Source organism: Eublepharis macularius, chromosome 10, assembly GCF_028583425.1.
Source record: "Eublepharis macularius isolate TG4126 chromosome 10, MPM_Emac_v1.0, whole genome shotgun sequence".
NCBI lineage: Eukaryota > Metazoa > Chordata > Lepidosauria > Squamata > Eublepharidae > Eublepharis > Eublepharis macularius.
The window spans coordinates 89,193,331-89,206,872 of NC_072799.1; positions in this window are offsets into that span (position 1 = coordinate 89,193,331).

Below are 13,542 nucleotides of genomic sequence, written 5' to 3' on the forward strand. Positions count from 1 at the left end.
AATCTTGCTGGGGCGACAGGAGATACCTAGGAACAGGATTTGGGCATTTCAAGCTTCCACAGGAGCGGGGAGGTGAGAAAGTTGTGCTCCACAAGCAGAAATCCTTCCTCCTGCAGGAAAACTCTGGAGGATCCAAGCCTTTTATTTCATAGTATAGGATCCTCATCCTAGGGACATAGCTACAAAACACACAGTATTTAACAGGAGTTTTCTCTTCCCAGGAAAGTTACTCTCTTGGGAATATCAATGGATCAATAGCAGAGTGATCCCCAGCATAACCTTTCTGGTGGATAAAGGGGGTCCCTTCCTCCAGAAAAACTGGTTGAATCCAGCCTCTGGTCTTTGAATTTTTTTGCCACAGATGCTGATGAAGATGCCCCCTCGCTATCCTCCGCCATCTTTGCATTCAGGCAGTGCAGTGAATATTTTTCATTAGGCAGATGCTATTAAAAATTGCCCCAGCGGAGAAGAACAGCAGGTGCTTTCTGTGTGTTTCATTTTGTGAAAATTGATCTGAAATGGTTCTGTGCCTTTTGCTGCAGAATGCTTTAATCTTTGAGCACGTACAGTTTATTAAACATATGGATCCATTTGCAGTAGACCCTGGCTTTTTGGTTTTATGACACATCTAGGCTATTCATCATCCATCGACCAGGCCTCTCGCGATGTTAATCCCTTATTGTGGCTTGTGGCCAAGCAGTTTTAAATGCCATCGTTTGCTATTTAATGCCTTAAGATGTTTTAAAGACGGTTGTTCCTTCTTTATGTTAAATGGTTGCCTAATGTTATATTTGGACATTTGGGGGGTGTTTTTCTATTTGTTTCATAGTTGTTTGTTTAGCTACTGTGTTCCGGCTTTCTGGGTTTTAATAATGGAAATGTATTATATTCGTAACAAGAATGTTATTGATTCAAGCACTTTAAGCCGTCATGCCAATCTTGTGAAATTTCAATCAGCTTAACAATTCACATTCAAAATAACTACAAAACAGAATTCTCTAATGAAGTTCTTGCTTCAGTGTGAAATCTGATTTCATCTTTAATCACAAAAATGTAATGTATAAACATATTCCTACAGGCATAAAAAGAGGATAAAAGGAGTGCCTTTTCGGTCCTGTGAGGGCTAAAAACTAAGCTAAGTAGCAGTTTTGATCAGTGGGGGAAAGAATTAATCCCTCTTTTTTTCTGTGTACTGTCCCAGTCCACAGGACCCACACACAGATGGTACTAGCATCTGAAATGCTTTGGGAAGATCCAGTCATGGTTCTCCCAACATCTCTCGTTTGATCCATATTCAATGAACATGGAACCAGATCTATAAGCCAGAAGGGACTTTTTACAGGCGGCAGCCGCTCACCACCCCACATGACCAACTCTTTATATGTATTTATTTTTATTTATATTTATTTAAAAAGAATATTACCCATGATTAAAAATCCATAGCCAAGACCTCTTATAAAGAATCTCATCTGATTTATTATATTAAGCGGTCCTCTCTCCCTCTTTCCTCCTCCTCCTCTGTAATTTTCTGTAAAACTGAGGTCAAGGAGTTTCTTTCTGCCCATTGTATCTAAAGAAGTGAGCTCTGGCTCATGAAGCTTGTACTGGAATAAAATCTTTAAGATGGACTTCTGTTTTATTTTTCTAATCAGACATGACATTATATACATGAATGCTGAAGTTAGATGCCTCAAAAAATCAGCTAGGAGCCTTCACTGAGCATACCTACCTGCATCTTCCTCTCTTCCACCCTTCCTGTGCTTCAAGGCTCCCCTGGGGGAAGTGGCCCCCATGATCGCCTTTCTTCCCTCCCCTGTACCTTCTTATCTTGTCTCAGCCCAGCCCAATAAACACTGGATGGCTGTGGAATCTGGGCTGCTCACCAGAGGGTCAGGACAAGGAAGTGAAGTGAGGAAGATTATGGGAGGACAGCCACAGCAGCAGAGGAGGACATGTTCAAAGAAGGCATGGCCACAGTGGCAACATTTGCCCCCTGGGACTCCTAACTGATGGTATATACTCGTTCTGCCGCATCAACAAAGCCAGTCGGGCAGACGCACAATAAGTAGCCATGTGTACAAAGTCACATAAGGTTAGGCCTGGAGTATGACCTCTTTAAGAAATCCGTTCCTCATGGAGCCGGGTGGACCTTGGCAGCTTTCAGGTCCTACACCAATATATAGTGTTCAGTTTTTCCCTGCAATTTGTTACAGTAAGGGGAGAGCTACATGTCACATTAAGGTGATTATTTTTAATAGAATGCAACTGCACAGGGTATGGTGTAAAGGAGGGCACGGGGGAAACAATCACTGTTTCTGTTTGTGCCATTTTCCTGCTGAAAAACATTATTCTCAAGCTGCTTCACCCTGTTGTAAATAGGTAAATAGGTGCAAGCACTCCCCCCCCCCAATGTGAGTAAAAGCAGTGTTGGGTGGCATTTTTGGGTGGGACGGCAGCACAAAAAAATAATTAAACCGTCCCTCTTCTCTCATCACAGGCAGAGCCGGATCTAGGGTTGCCGGCGCCCAGGGCAACCCTAGTCTGCCCCCTCGCGCATGCGCACAGCGCGCGCGCTCCTGGCACTGCATGATGATGTCATTTTGGTGACGTCATCATGCAGGGTGGAGCGGCGGAGGCAGCATGCGAGGCTGGTAAGCCGCTCGCGCCATTCGCCTCCCCACAGGCAAATGCCACAGGCGGCCTTGCAGCCCCCTGCGCTGTCTTTCACCTGCCCCACAGGACAGGGGGTGGCCGGCTTGCCGCATGCCCCCTGTCCTGCAGAGCAGGTGAAAGGCAGCACGGTGGGCTGCGAGGCTGCCCGCACGCTCCTGGCAGCTGGCAGCTGCTCCCAGCGTGCCCTCCCTGGCGGTGCCGGGGGCAGACTACCCCCTGCCCCCCCTCAATCTGGCCCTGATCACAGGGGGTCTTTACAGGGTTCCCAGGCCCCACCCGTGGCAGGAGGAGGGAGGACCCAGGACTTACCTCTTTCGTTCTCACGCACGCGCTTGGCACACCCGCACTCCTGGAGAGGCGTGATGATGTCACTTCTTGGAAATAATATCATCACGCTGGCCACAGACATGCTCCCACACTTTGCATGGGGCTAATACTGGCCAGTTTGGTGCCAAAATTGGGCCCAATGAAGCGCAGGAACACGTCCACAGCCAGCGCGACAATGTCACCTCCGGAAGTGACATTGTCTCATCCAGGGCTTTTTTTCTAGGCAAAGAGGTGGTGGAACTCAGTGGGTTGCCCTCAGAGAAAATGGTCACATGGCTGGTGGCCCTGCCCCCTGATCTCCAGACAGAGGGGAGTTTAAATTGCCCTCCGCACCACCGAGCGGTGCGGAGGGCAATCTCAACTCCCCTCTGTCTGGAGATCAGGGGGCGGGGCCACCAGCCATGTGACCATTTTCAAGATGTTCCGGAACTCCGTTCCCCTGCGTTCCCGCTGGAAAAAAGCCCTGGTCTCACCCCACTGGGAGCATGCCCTGTGCACACTTTCCCAGGTTGCCTGCCGGTGGTGGGCAGTCTCAGGAAGAGTTGTCACCTCCTACCAATCGCCAGCGATCGGTGGGCAACAGGCCAAACTCCCAGGAGACTGCCTGCCCCTGATGGGCAATTGGGAAGCCTAGGTCTTTATAAGGCAGGTCTCCTGTTGCTACATCCTCCATTGCTACAAAAGATGTTGGGAGAAACAGCGATGGAGCTTTGCATGCATTTCTGTACGTAAATGTTCACCTGAGAGTTGTCCCAATTTCTTTGTACTTTATGCCTGGCTGACTCCCTCTCTCTGCCTTGTCTTCAGTGCAACCTGATGCTTGCTACCAAGTCGATCCCCCCCCCCCCGAGATTTTAATTAGCCAAAATAGTGCAGATTTTATTCTAATTGTGATTCCATTTGTATTACACACTCAATAGCTCTTTCCGAGGTTAAATGTGGTATATTCTGGCTGTGATCCAGTTTCAGCACATACCTCCATCTGAGGGACAATAGCATCAGCATAACATCAGTTCTGTCAATAATTTCTTGTTTTTCCTTTTCCTTAGACATGCAATCACCTTTTCTATGCACAAGTTTACAAGGCACATTTTGCATCATCCAGTCTCATTGGGAGGAATGATACCCTTGCTGTTAACGGAACAGCCAATCCCAACTGAATACATTTTAGGTTCCCCACCCACAGCAATCAGTAAAATGCAGGAATTTGATTTCTCAGACAGGGTAAATAATAACATCTTGATCAGAAGAAGAGCTGTGAAGTTTTAAAAGAAAGCACAAAAATTAACACATCAAAACCTAAGTTCTATTTTTTTTCCTGCTTACTCCACAGAAACAGAGATTGCATTACTACTAGTATCCGTATGGTCTATTCTCTCTCTTGAGATGTCTTATGTAACATTTGAAACATGCATCTATTTTATTTAGCTTTTTCTTAGAAGGATTAAAATGTTAACAGTATTATTTTTGCCAGGAGATACGTTGCTCAGGCACCCAAAACACTTTAAATATTTTCTTCCACATATCCTGTAAAGTCCCAAATTGATGACAAATTAATCCAACAAAGGGATTTGATACTATAATAAGCTGCAACAGCTAATTCTTTGCACCCGGATTGCCAAGGCCTAGCACCATTTGATTCCAGTTTCTGCTGCTCTTGATAGCTTTACTCTTTGAAATGTTTTCTTATGAAATCCAAGAATGGCAAAGCTAAGAATACAATCCAGCCAAAATCCCAAGGATTATTCACAGGCATCCCAACTAATCACAGTAAGTGTTGCTTGAGTGATTGACCTTTTTTTAAAATTAAAAAAAGCTAGTTAATATTGGTTAATGGGTCAAGAAGCTTCTTCTGTCACAGAGCAATTCCCTTGACTTTTTTTAGAGCTGTCGTATCTGTGGATTTTGTACAGCCAGGGCTGACTTTTCTTCACACTGATGAAAGGTCACATAAAAACTGGCTGCTGCTACCATCCGTGCACCCTGCTCAGCCTTGGACCTGGAGAGCTGCTGTAGCATAGTGGTTAAGTGGCTGGGCTCTGAGCTAGCACTCTGCTGGTTCGACTCCCTATACTGCCATGAAGTCTGCAGGTGGCCTTGGGTAAGCCCCTCCTCTCAGCTTCAGCTCTCCAGTTGTATTGTGGAGATAAAAATAACACTGATTTTGTTAACTACTCTGAGTGTGGCACTCATCTGTCCAGAACACGGTATATAAGCACCACGCTCGCTGCTTAAAACTTCAAATTAACCAAGCCTCGGCAGGGCAAACGCTCTAGACGGGGAGAGTCAGGCATGCCAGAGGCAGCAGCGGGCTGTGAAAGTGCTGATCACAGAGTGCTCCCACAATTTCGGCCCCAAATGGACTGAATCAGCCGCACACAGCACAGGAGCACTCCCAAGGCTGGTGCGATGACTTCACTACTGGAAGTGACAAAATCCTGGGAAGCAGCAGCGAGCGAGCGAGCGAGCCCAAGAGATCCAGCCTTAGTGGGGAAGGCCTGCGGCAAAGCAAGCAGTTGGCTGGCGCAGCAGCAGAGCAGTGAGATCTAGACAGCCAGCCCAGTGGCACCGGCCACCCCCGGGGAGCAAGTGAGATACCAGGAATGTCCCCACCCTCACCAGAGGGCCCACAACACCCAGCCACAGACACAGCTTCACTGGCCTGTGAGCCAAAGCCCTGCCCACAGGCTGCACCTACACAAGCAAGCCCTGGAGCCACAGCCACTTCCAGTCCCAGTGGGACAAGGACAGAAAGGCCCAGAGCCTGGGTGGCGCCTGGGGGTGGATCCAGGCCATTGGGCTGTCTCTGACCCTCGTGTTGGGCCTTACCATGGTGGTGGGGACATGGGAGGTGGGGTAGAGCTTTGGTTATGGAGTTAGGAAGGGCTTTAAAGAGGGCTCAGACCCCAGGTGGGGAGGAAAAGAGGGAGGTCTGCCCCGATGTAAGAGGCAACCTCCCGGGCTCGCTAAGCCAAAAGGTACTGGGTTTAGTTAAGGCACATTAACTAAATAAACTGCATGCAGAAAGCTCTCGTCCAAGTTAGAGAACCAATAACTGTTTATTTTATCTAAAGAAATATATTTACATAAGTTTAGTGGAGAGAAAGAACTAGTAACTGATCTAACTAGCTAGGATGGCTTTAGATTGAAAGTAGGCCATCTCCCTCAGGAGGAGACACCAGGCTGCCTCTCCTGGTGCATGCAGGTGTAACCCTTGTCCACTAGAGGGAGCTAGACAGTTGGGGTATTCCTTATAAGGAAAAAAAGGCGCAATTTTCCCTGAGAGTCTGGAGGGCCCAAAGCTGCAGGGAGAAGCCCTCTCTCCTCAGGAAAAGCGCTCCTTTCTATGAACTCTGTATTAATGTTATAGGACTCCTGTGAAGAACAGAAGGCATCCCTACGCAGAGCACGGCTACAAGTTGCTGCAATTCAAGGGACTGACCACCATACAGAAGTCAGAAAGACTGAGACCTGGGTCTGCTTGAGTGAAACAGGCCTGTTTTGTTACATGATTGTTGTTATATGTTTTATCATTGTATTGTTCCAAATAAGGGTCAAATCCACATTAATCATTCTAAGTCGCATGTTCCCCGCATTCCCCACGCAATCCCGAGTGCCGGTCACATTACCTCATTAAACAGACGCATTTCATTCACATTTCTCCCGAATATGTGGTCACAGGTTTTCAACGGGAGTTTCACGGTGGCCGTGAATGGGCCAATGCGCAATTTACACGGTTTTTTTAAAAACCACCCCCCTTCCTGTCTCTCCGGCCGTTCCGAGAGTTCCTATTGGCTGATTCAACTTGCAAGTGCTCCGTAGTCTGCAAAAGACTGTTTTTGACTTCATAGCATTGGATTTATTGATTATGCTGTTTCTGAATCAAATCTGGTAGTTTGAAAAATCATTTTGGGGTGAATCCATCCTCAGAACGGACTCGCGAAACTTCCTTTTTAACTGTTTTTTATTTTTTTATTTTATATTACTGTAATATCGAAATTATGAAATATCAAAATAATAACACTCCATGGAAGTGAAACTTCAGTAAAATTCAGGCACTGAACTGTACTGCATAGGAAATGCCCACGAAAGCTTCCCACATGCTTCCAAATTTCCAAAAAAGAAACGGGAGAGAGCCATCAGTGCTGTCAGTGGGGGAAAGAGAGGCATCATTATCTTCAATGATGTTTCTTTATAAGGCAAGATCGAAATAACGGAAAAGTGCGCTCAAAAAAATAAAAAAAATGGGCGGGGGAAAAGGTCCCGCCCAAAAAAGTGGTTTTTGAGCGGCCGTGTGACCGGAGGGACGCGCGAGAAAGACGGATTGGAAGCAGGAATGTGAACGAAGAGGAAAAAATCGCGGATTGGAGGCAAACGGAAGATATCCGATAAACATGCGGGTAATGGGTGAATGTGGATTCGACCAAGATGTTTTTTCCTCAAGTTTGTTCATTGTTAATCTTTTATAAATGCAAGTGTCACAAGGTGGGATCACACTGTCATAGACATGAACTCTCCCAGTTCTCAAATTAGATAAATGTATTTATTTGATATTGCCCTGGAACAAAACAGGTTACACAGGGAAGAAGAGAGAGAGGAGAAGGAGGGAAGGGAAGGAAGGAAGTTCCCCTGGCAGGAAGGAGACTGATAGCAGCCTATCTATCTAACTGACTCTATGGTTGTTGCCTTCCTTCTTCTATGCTGGCAGTCCTAAAGGCTGAGGCAAGAGACATCGTCAGTCCCTTCTTCCAGCTCCAGCACCTACAAGCCATTTCTGAGGCCTTGGGGGAAGCCTCAGGGAGACACTGCCTGCCAGGGCACCAGCCATCAAGGTGGCTGGCGAGGAAGGCAGGGAGAGGGGCAAGGAGGACCTGCCAGCACATGATGCAGCCAACAGACGGCCAGGGGACCCGATGCAGGGGAGGGTGCCACACACACTTCAGTAGAAGGGTGAACTCCCCATGGAGTGATAGTGACTTTAGACTGGGCCAACTGGGTAAATCTGCATCTTGCATGATAAAACAAAATTTTCTGTAGAGATCGTTTCTGCCTCATTTCCTAAGTTTCAAGACTTACTGGATGAGACAACAAATGTAATGAAGACGAGTAAACCTCTCCGGGTAGGATTGCCAGCTCCAAGTTGGAAAATTCCTGGAGATCTGGGGAGTGAAACCTGGAGAAAGTGGGGTTTGGGGAGGGAAAGGACCTTGGCATGGCATAATTCCATAGGGTCTACCCCCACCCCCACCCAAAGTAGCCATTTTCTCCAGGTGAACTGATCTCTGTGGCCTGGAGACCAGTTGTAATTCCGGGAGATCTCCAGCCACTACCTGGAGGCTGGCAACCCTATCTCTGGGACAGACTTTTCAGATATGCTCCACTGACATTGCTCCACTCAGCTGATCAGTTATTGCTAAACAAACAAATCCCATCCCAGAAGTGTGTGTGCTAGAAATAGATCTTTTTCTGTGGTCTTCCCTATCTGATGAAATAGCTTACTTGAGGCATGCTTGGTGGGCTATGTAGGAGGGTGAGCCCAGAGAACTTATAAAAATTCCAAGCCTGGTCTGATTTTGATACCGAGTTATGTTGTTTTATTCTGTTTGCAGTTGTTGGTTTTATTGTATTTTAATATAATACTGGAATCCAATTTGAGTTTTTTCTTAGAGAAAGATGGCTTTATTAATATAAATAAATTAGGGCTCCTGCCAGCAGCCATCTGCCTGCCACCGACGAGAGAGTTGCAAGGGTGGGGGTGAGGGGAGAGGTGACATTGACTGCACCACTACGTCACTTCCGGGGAAAACTCAGAAGTGACACTGGGTAGCTCTAGGAATCGCTGGAAATTTCTAGAGCTACCCTATGTCTTTTCTAGTTTTTCCCCAGAAGTGAAATAATGGTGCATGGGACATCCCCTCTCCCCACACCCCGCGGTCCTGCCCTTGGGCCTCTCACTGGCACTGCCTGGCAACTAAGGTTGCCATGTCCCTTTACCCTCCTGGCAGGGGGCGGGGGGAACTGGCTCTTACATCCTTCTTCCCCTCTTAAAGTTGTAGTCACACGCTTTGTGCACTCGTGGTCCCACAGCTGCACGATGATGTCATTTCCAGTGATGTCACTTCCAGTGACTTCCAGTGACATCATTGTGCAGGCGCAAGAGTGCTCCTGTGCTTCTCAGCAGGCCGATTTGGGTCTCAAACAGGCCCAATTCAGCCAGTTTGTGGCCCAAATCAGCCTGTGGTGAAGCACAGGAGTGCTCTCAGGTGGCATGATGACATCAGTAACTTTGTCATGCCACCCTGGGAGCACACACCTAGGAGGCCCGTTCCTGTGCCTTCCTCTCCTGCCGGCCAGGTAAGTGGAGGCGGGGGGTGGAGGGTGAAAGAAGGGGGTTCCCTCACCCCCACCAGGGGAATGGGATCTCTACTGGCAACCCAAAAATAAAGAGAAATTTCTCAGGAATTATCATAATAATTTTAATTTTTCCACTGTTTGGGTTTTATCTGAATTCTATTCCTATTTGCTGTTCTATTTTTAATGCTGTTCTTATGCTGAAGTTTCTATGTCTTTAAGATAATTTATCGGAAATGTTCTCTACCGTTGGATTTTGTTAAATTTAGCTGTGTTATTATGTTCATTGGAAACCACCTCAGGAGAATTGTTCAGAGAGTTGCAATACATAAACATTTTAATAAAATAAAATAAATACATGTGGATGGATCCAAATGAACCTCTATTTTATCCTCACTCTCCTTTTAGTTTTCTCTCAGTTCACTGCAAAACATCCTTATTTTCTATACATGAAGATATATTCTCACTTTTTAATATAAAACTACCTTTTATCTTTACTTAAAGAGCCTGTTTCTCTTTTGACACACAGGTCAGATTCACAGGCCGGAGGGTTTAAAAGATTCTTCCCATATTTGTCAACGTCTGCCACAGCTCCTGAGTCTTCTGGATAAGAATACTTCTAACAGTATCCTTGGTGACTGTTGCTATAGCATTTCCCAGAATTTCATTTCAGTTCATTCTTCAAAAGCAAGTGTTTGGACGTCTCTACGGGGGGCGGGGGGGGGGGGGCGGCGGCTAGAGCTCTACAGACACCAAATTTTATTAACTTCACTGCCAAGGAATAATCTGTTATTACTATCTCTGCCACCTGGAGCTAGACTGAGATATTTCTAGAAAAAAAACATTTCATTCCTGTCCCAGGACTCTGTCTTGTCTTGATGTACACTCCTCCACTCCATTTTCTTCCTAATGCCCACTCTTCTAAAAACTGTCTTCTATTTTGCATTCGTTTACCTCTTCTGAAAATTTCTGTAGACTATTTCACATATTATGTAACATCAAATTGATGGGAGTCCCTGGAATTACAACAAGAAATTGCAACAAATCTAGGTTCACTGACAGGTAAATTTTTTTGGCATACTTGCTTGAAGACAGGTCTTAGAATCATAGAATCATAGAGTTGGAAGGGGCCATACAGACCATCTAGTCCAACCCCCTGCCCAGTGCAGGATCAGCCTAAAGCATCTCTGACAAGTATTCATCCAGCCTCTTCTTGAAAACTGCCAGTGAGGGAGAGCTCACCACCTCCCTAGGCAGCTGATTCCACTTTTGAACTACTCTAACCATGAAAAAGTTTTTCCTAATATCCAGTCGGTACCTTTGTGCATGTAGTTTTAGCCCATTGCTTCGCGTCCTACCCTCTGCTGCCAACTGGAACAGCTCCCTGCTCTCCTCCAAATGACAGCCTTTCAAATATTTAAAGAGAGCAATCATGTCCCCCCTCGACCTCCTCTTCTCCAAACTAAACATTCCCAAGGCCCTCAGCCTTTCCTCATAGGGCTCAGTCTCCAGACCCCTGATCATCCTGGTCGCTCTCCTCTGCACCCTCTCGATTTTGTCCACATCCTTTTTGAAGTGAGGCCTCCAGAACTGCACACAAGGCAGTTGACCAAGGCAGTATAGAGAGGGGCTATGACCTCCTGCAATTTCGATGCTATGGCCCCTTTGATACAACCCAGGATTGAATTTGTCTTTTTTGCCACCGCATCACACTGACTGCTCATATTTAGTTTACAGTCCACTCTTACCCCAAGATCCCTTTCACATATACTACTGCCCAGAAGTGTATCCCCCATCCAGTATTTGTGCTTCTCATTTTTGTGGCCCAGATGTAATACTGTGCACTTGTCTTTGTTGAATTGCATCCTATTCACAGCTGCCCACTTCTCCAGAGTATTCAGGTCTTGTTGAATTTTAATTCTATCTTCTTGGGTGTTTGCTACCCCTCCCAATTTGGTATCATCAGCAAATTTAATGAGCAGCCCTTCCACTCCTTCATCCAGATCATTGATAAAAATATTGAAAAGTACCAGGCCCAAAACCGAGCCCTGCGGCACCCCACTGAACACCTCCCTCCAATCTGATGAAACGCCGTTGACCACCACTCTTTGAGTGCAGTCCTCCAACCAGTTCCCTATCCACCGAACTGTCCTATAGTCTACTCCACAGTCTTCCAGTTTGCCCATCAGAATGTCATGGGGGACCTTATCAAAAGCTTTACTGAAATCCAGATAAATCACGTCAACAGAGTTCCCCCGATCCAGTAAGCTGGTCACTCGATCAAAGAAGGAAACCAGGTTGGTCTGGCAGGATCTGTTAGGAACAAAACTATGCTGACTTCCCCGGATCACTGAGCGGTCCTTCACACATGCTTTTTAGGTATACACGTAACCTAAGTGAATTTCATACCTATCAGCTGTGCGTCCAGTTTATGTGTTGGATCCAACCAGCATCTGCACTAGTGAAAAAAGTACAACGTAAAAGGCTATACCAGGGATCATAGGCTTGAGCAACAGAAGCATCGTGAGAATTGGGCAAGGCCCACTTCCATACAACTTACCTGCCTGCGGAACATCGCACGAAAGACCCGGAAGACAGCGTCTTCTCACGTGAAATTGCACCAGGAAGACGTAATTTTCATTAAAAAGCTGTCTGGATCAAACCGTACGTTTCATCATTTGCAGAACCAGGCTCAGAATTACTCAGTTTGCTATTTCTTTAAGTTGTTCAGTGGCCTCTTCTTCTTTTTAAAAATAGCAATTAGATCCCATACTATTGAAGTTAATAGGCCATATACCTGCTTTAATTTTGGTTGTAATGTGTTCTATAATTTTAAAAAAACTAATTGCTTGGAGCACTCGAATTAAAAATCAGTTCAGTTTTCTCAAATAAATCAGAACAAACAGAATTGAGCAGGACGTCCAGGGGATGTCCAAAATGCAGCAACCAGGCTACCTTCCGGGGTGGGGAATGGGGATTATACCATCCTTGTGATGAAAGATCTGCCTTGGACGAGCTGAAGGATCTGCATTTTGGACCAGATGAAGTTTCCAAAGGCAGCCCCCCCCCCGAGAGTGCACGACAATAATCCTACTTGGATGTGATCAGAGCATGGATCCCCACACACCTGTTGCTGGCACATCAGTCAAAACTGATTCAAGGTGCTACCCGTCTGTTTGGGGTGCAGTTCAAAGTGCTGGTTCTTCCCTAAAAGTCCGTAAATGGTTTGGGGCCAGGGTACTCCTCCCCCTACTGTCCAGCCTCCCAGTTAAGATCTTCCTCCCAAGCCCTGGTCTCTGTGCCCCAACTTGCAGAGGTGATGCGGGTAGCAATCAGAGACCAGGCTTTTTTCAGCCGTGGCACCTCACCCGTGGAATACCCTTCCTCTTGAGGCTCTCCCGACACCTCCCCTATTCTCTTTGAGGTGCCAGAACAAAATGTTTCTTTTCACCTGAGCTTTCAAATAGGAGTTGATCTTTTATCAGCATTTTATTGATTTCAGACTAATGTTAATCAGCTCGTGTTGATTTGTTGCTTTTCTGCTCTGGCTGGGTTTTTAAAGGTTGGTTTTTTAGCAACTTTGATGGCCTTTTATATTTCATTATGGTTTACTGTGTAAGCCATCTTGAGCAGGGTCTCTGGAAATGTAGCAGAGAAATTTTCTAAATAAATAACATAAATGTTTTTTGACATCTAATATAAATAAATCTTAAATTAAAAAACATACCACTAAACACATACGAACAAACATCTTTACCGGGTATAACTAGAGAGGGCCTTGCCCTGATGTTGCCTCCTAGCAGTAATATTCAGAGGTTTACTGCCCTTATATATGGATCTTTAGTATGCAGTAAGAAACATGATTAGTAATTTTTGTTCCAGTGCTACTTTAATAACCTGTCTTTGAGTCACGTGCTGTCCGATCATATGTGTGTTACTCGGCCATATGCACCACACTGAATTCAGTGGTGCTTACTGTCCTGGAAGTGTATATAGGATGTATGTGCATGAAGTGCCATTGAGTCACAATCACAACTGACTTATGGCGATCTGAGCAAGGGGCTTTCAAGGCAAATGAGAAGCAGAGGTGGTTTGCCAGTGCCTTCCTCTGCAGCACCTTCCTTGGAGGTCTCCCATCCAAGTACCGACCCTGCTTATCTTTTAATATCTGATGAGATCGGGTTATACCAT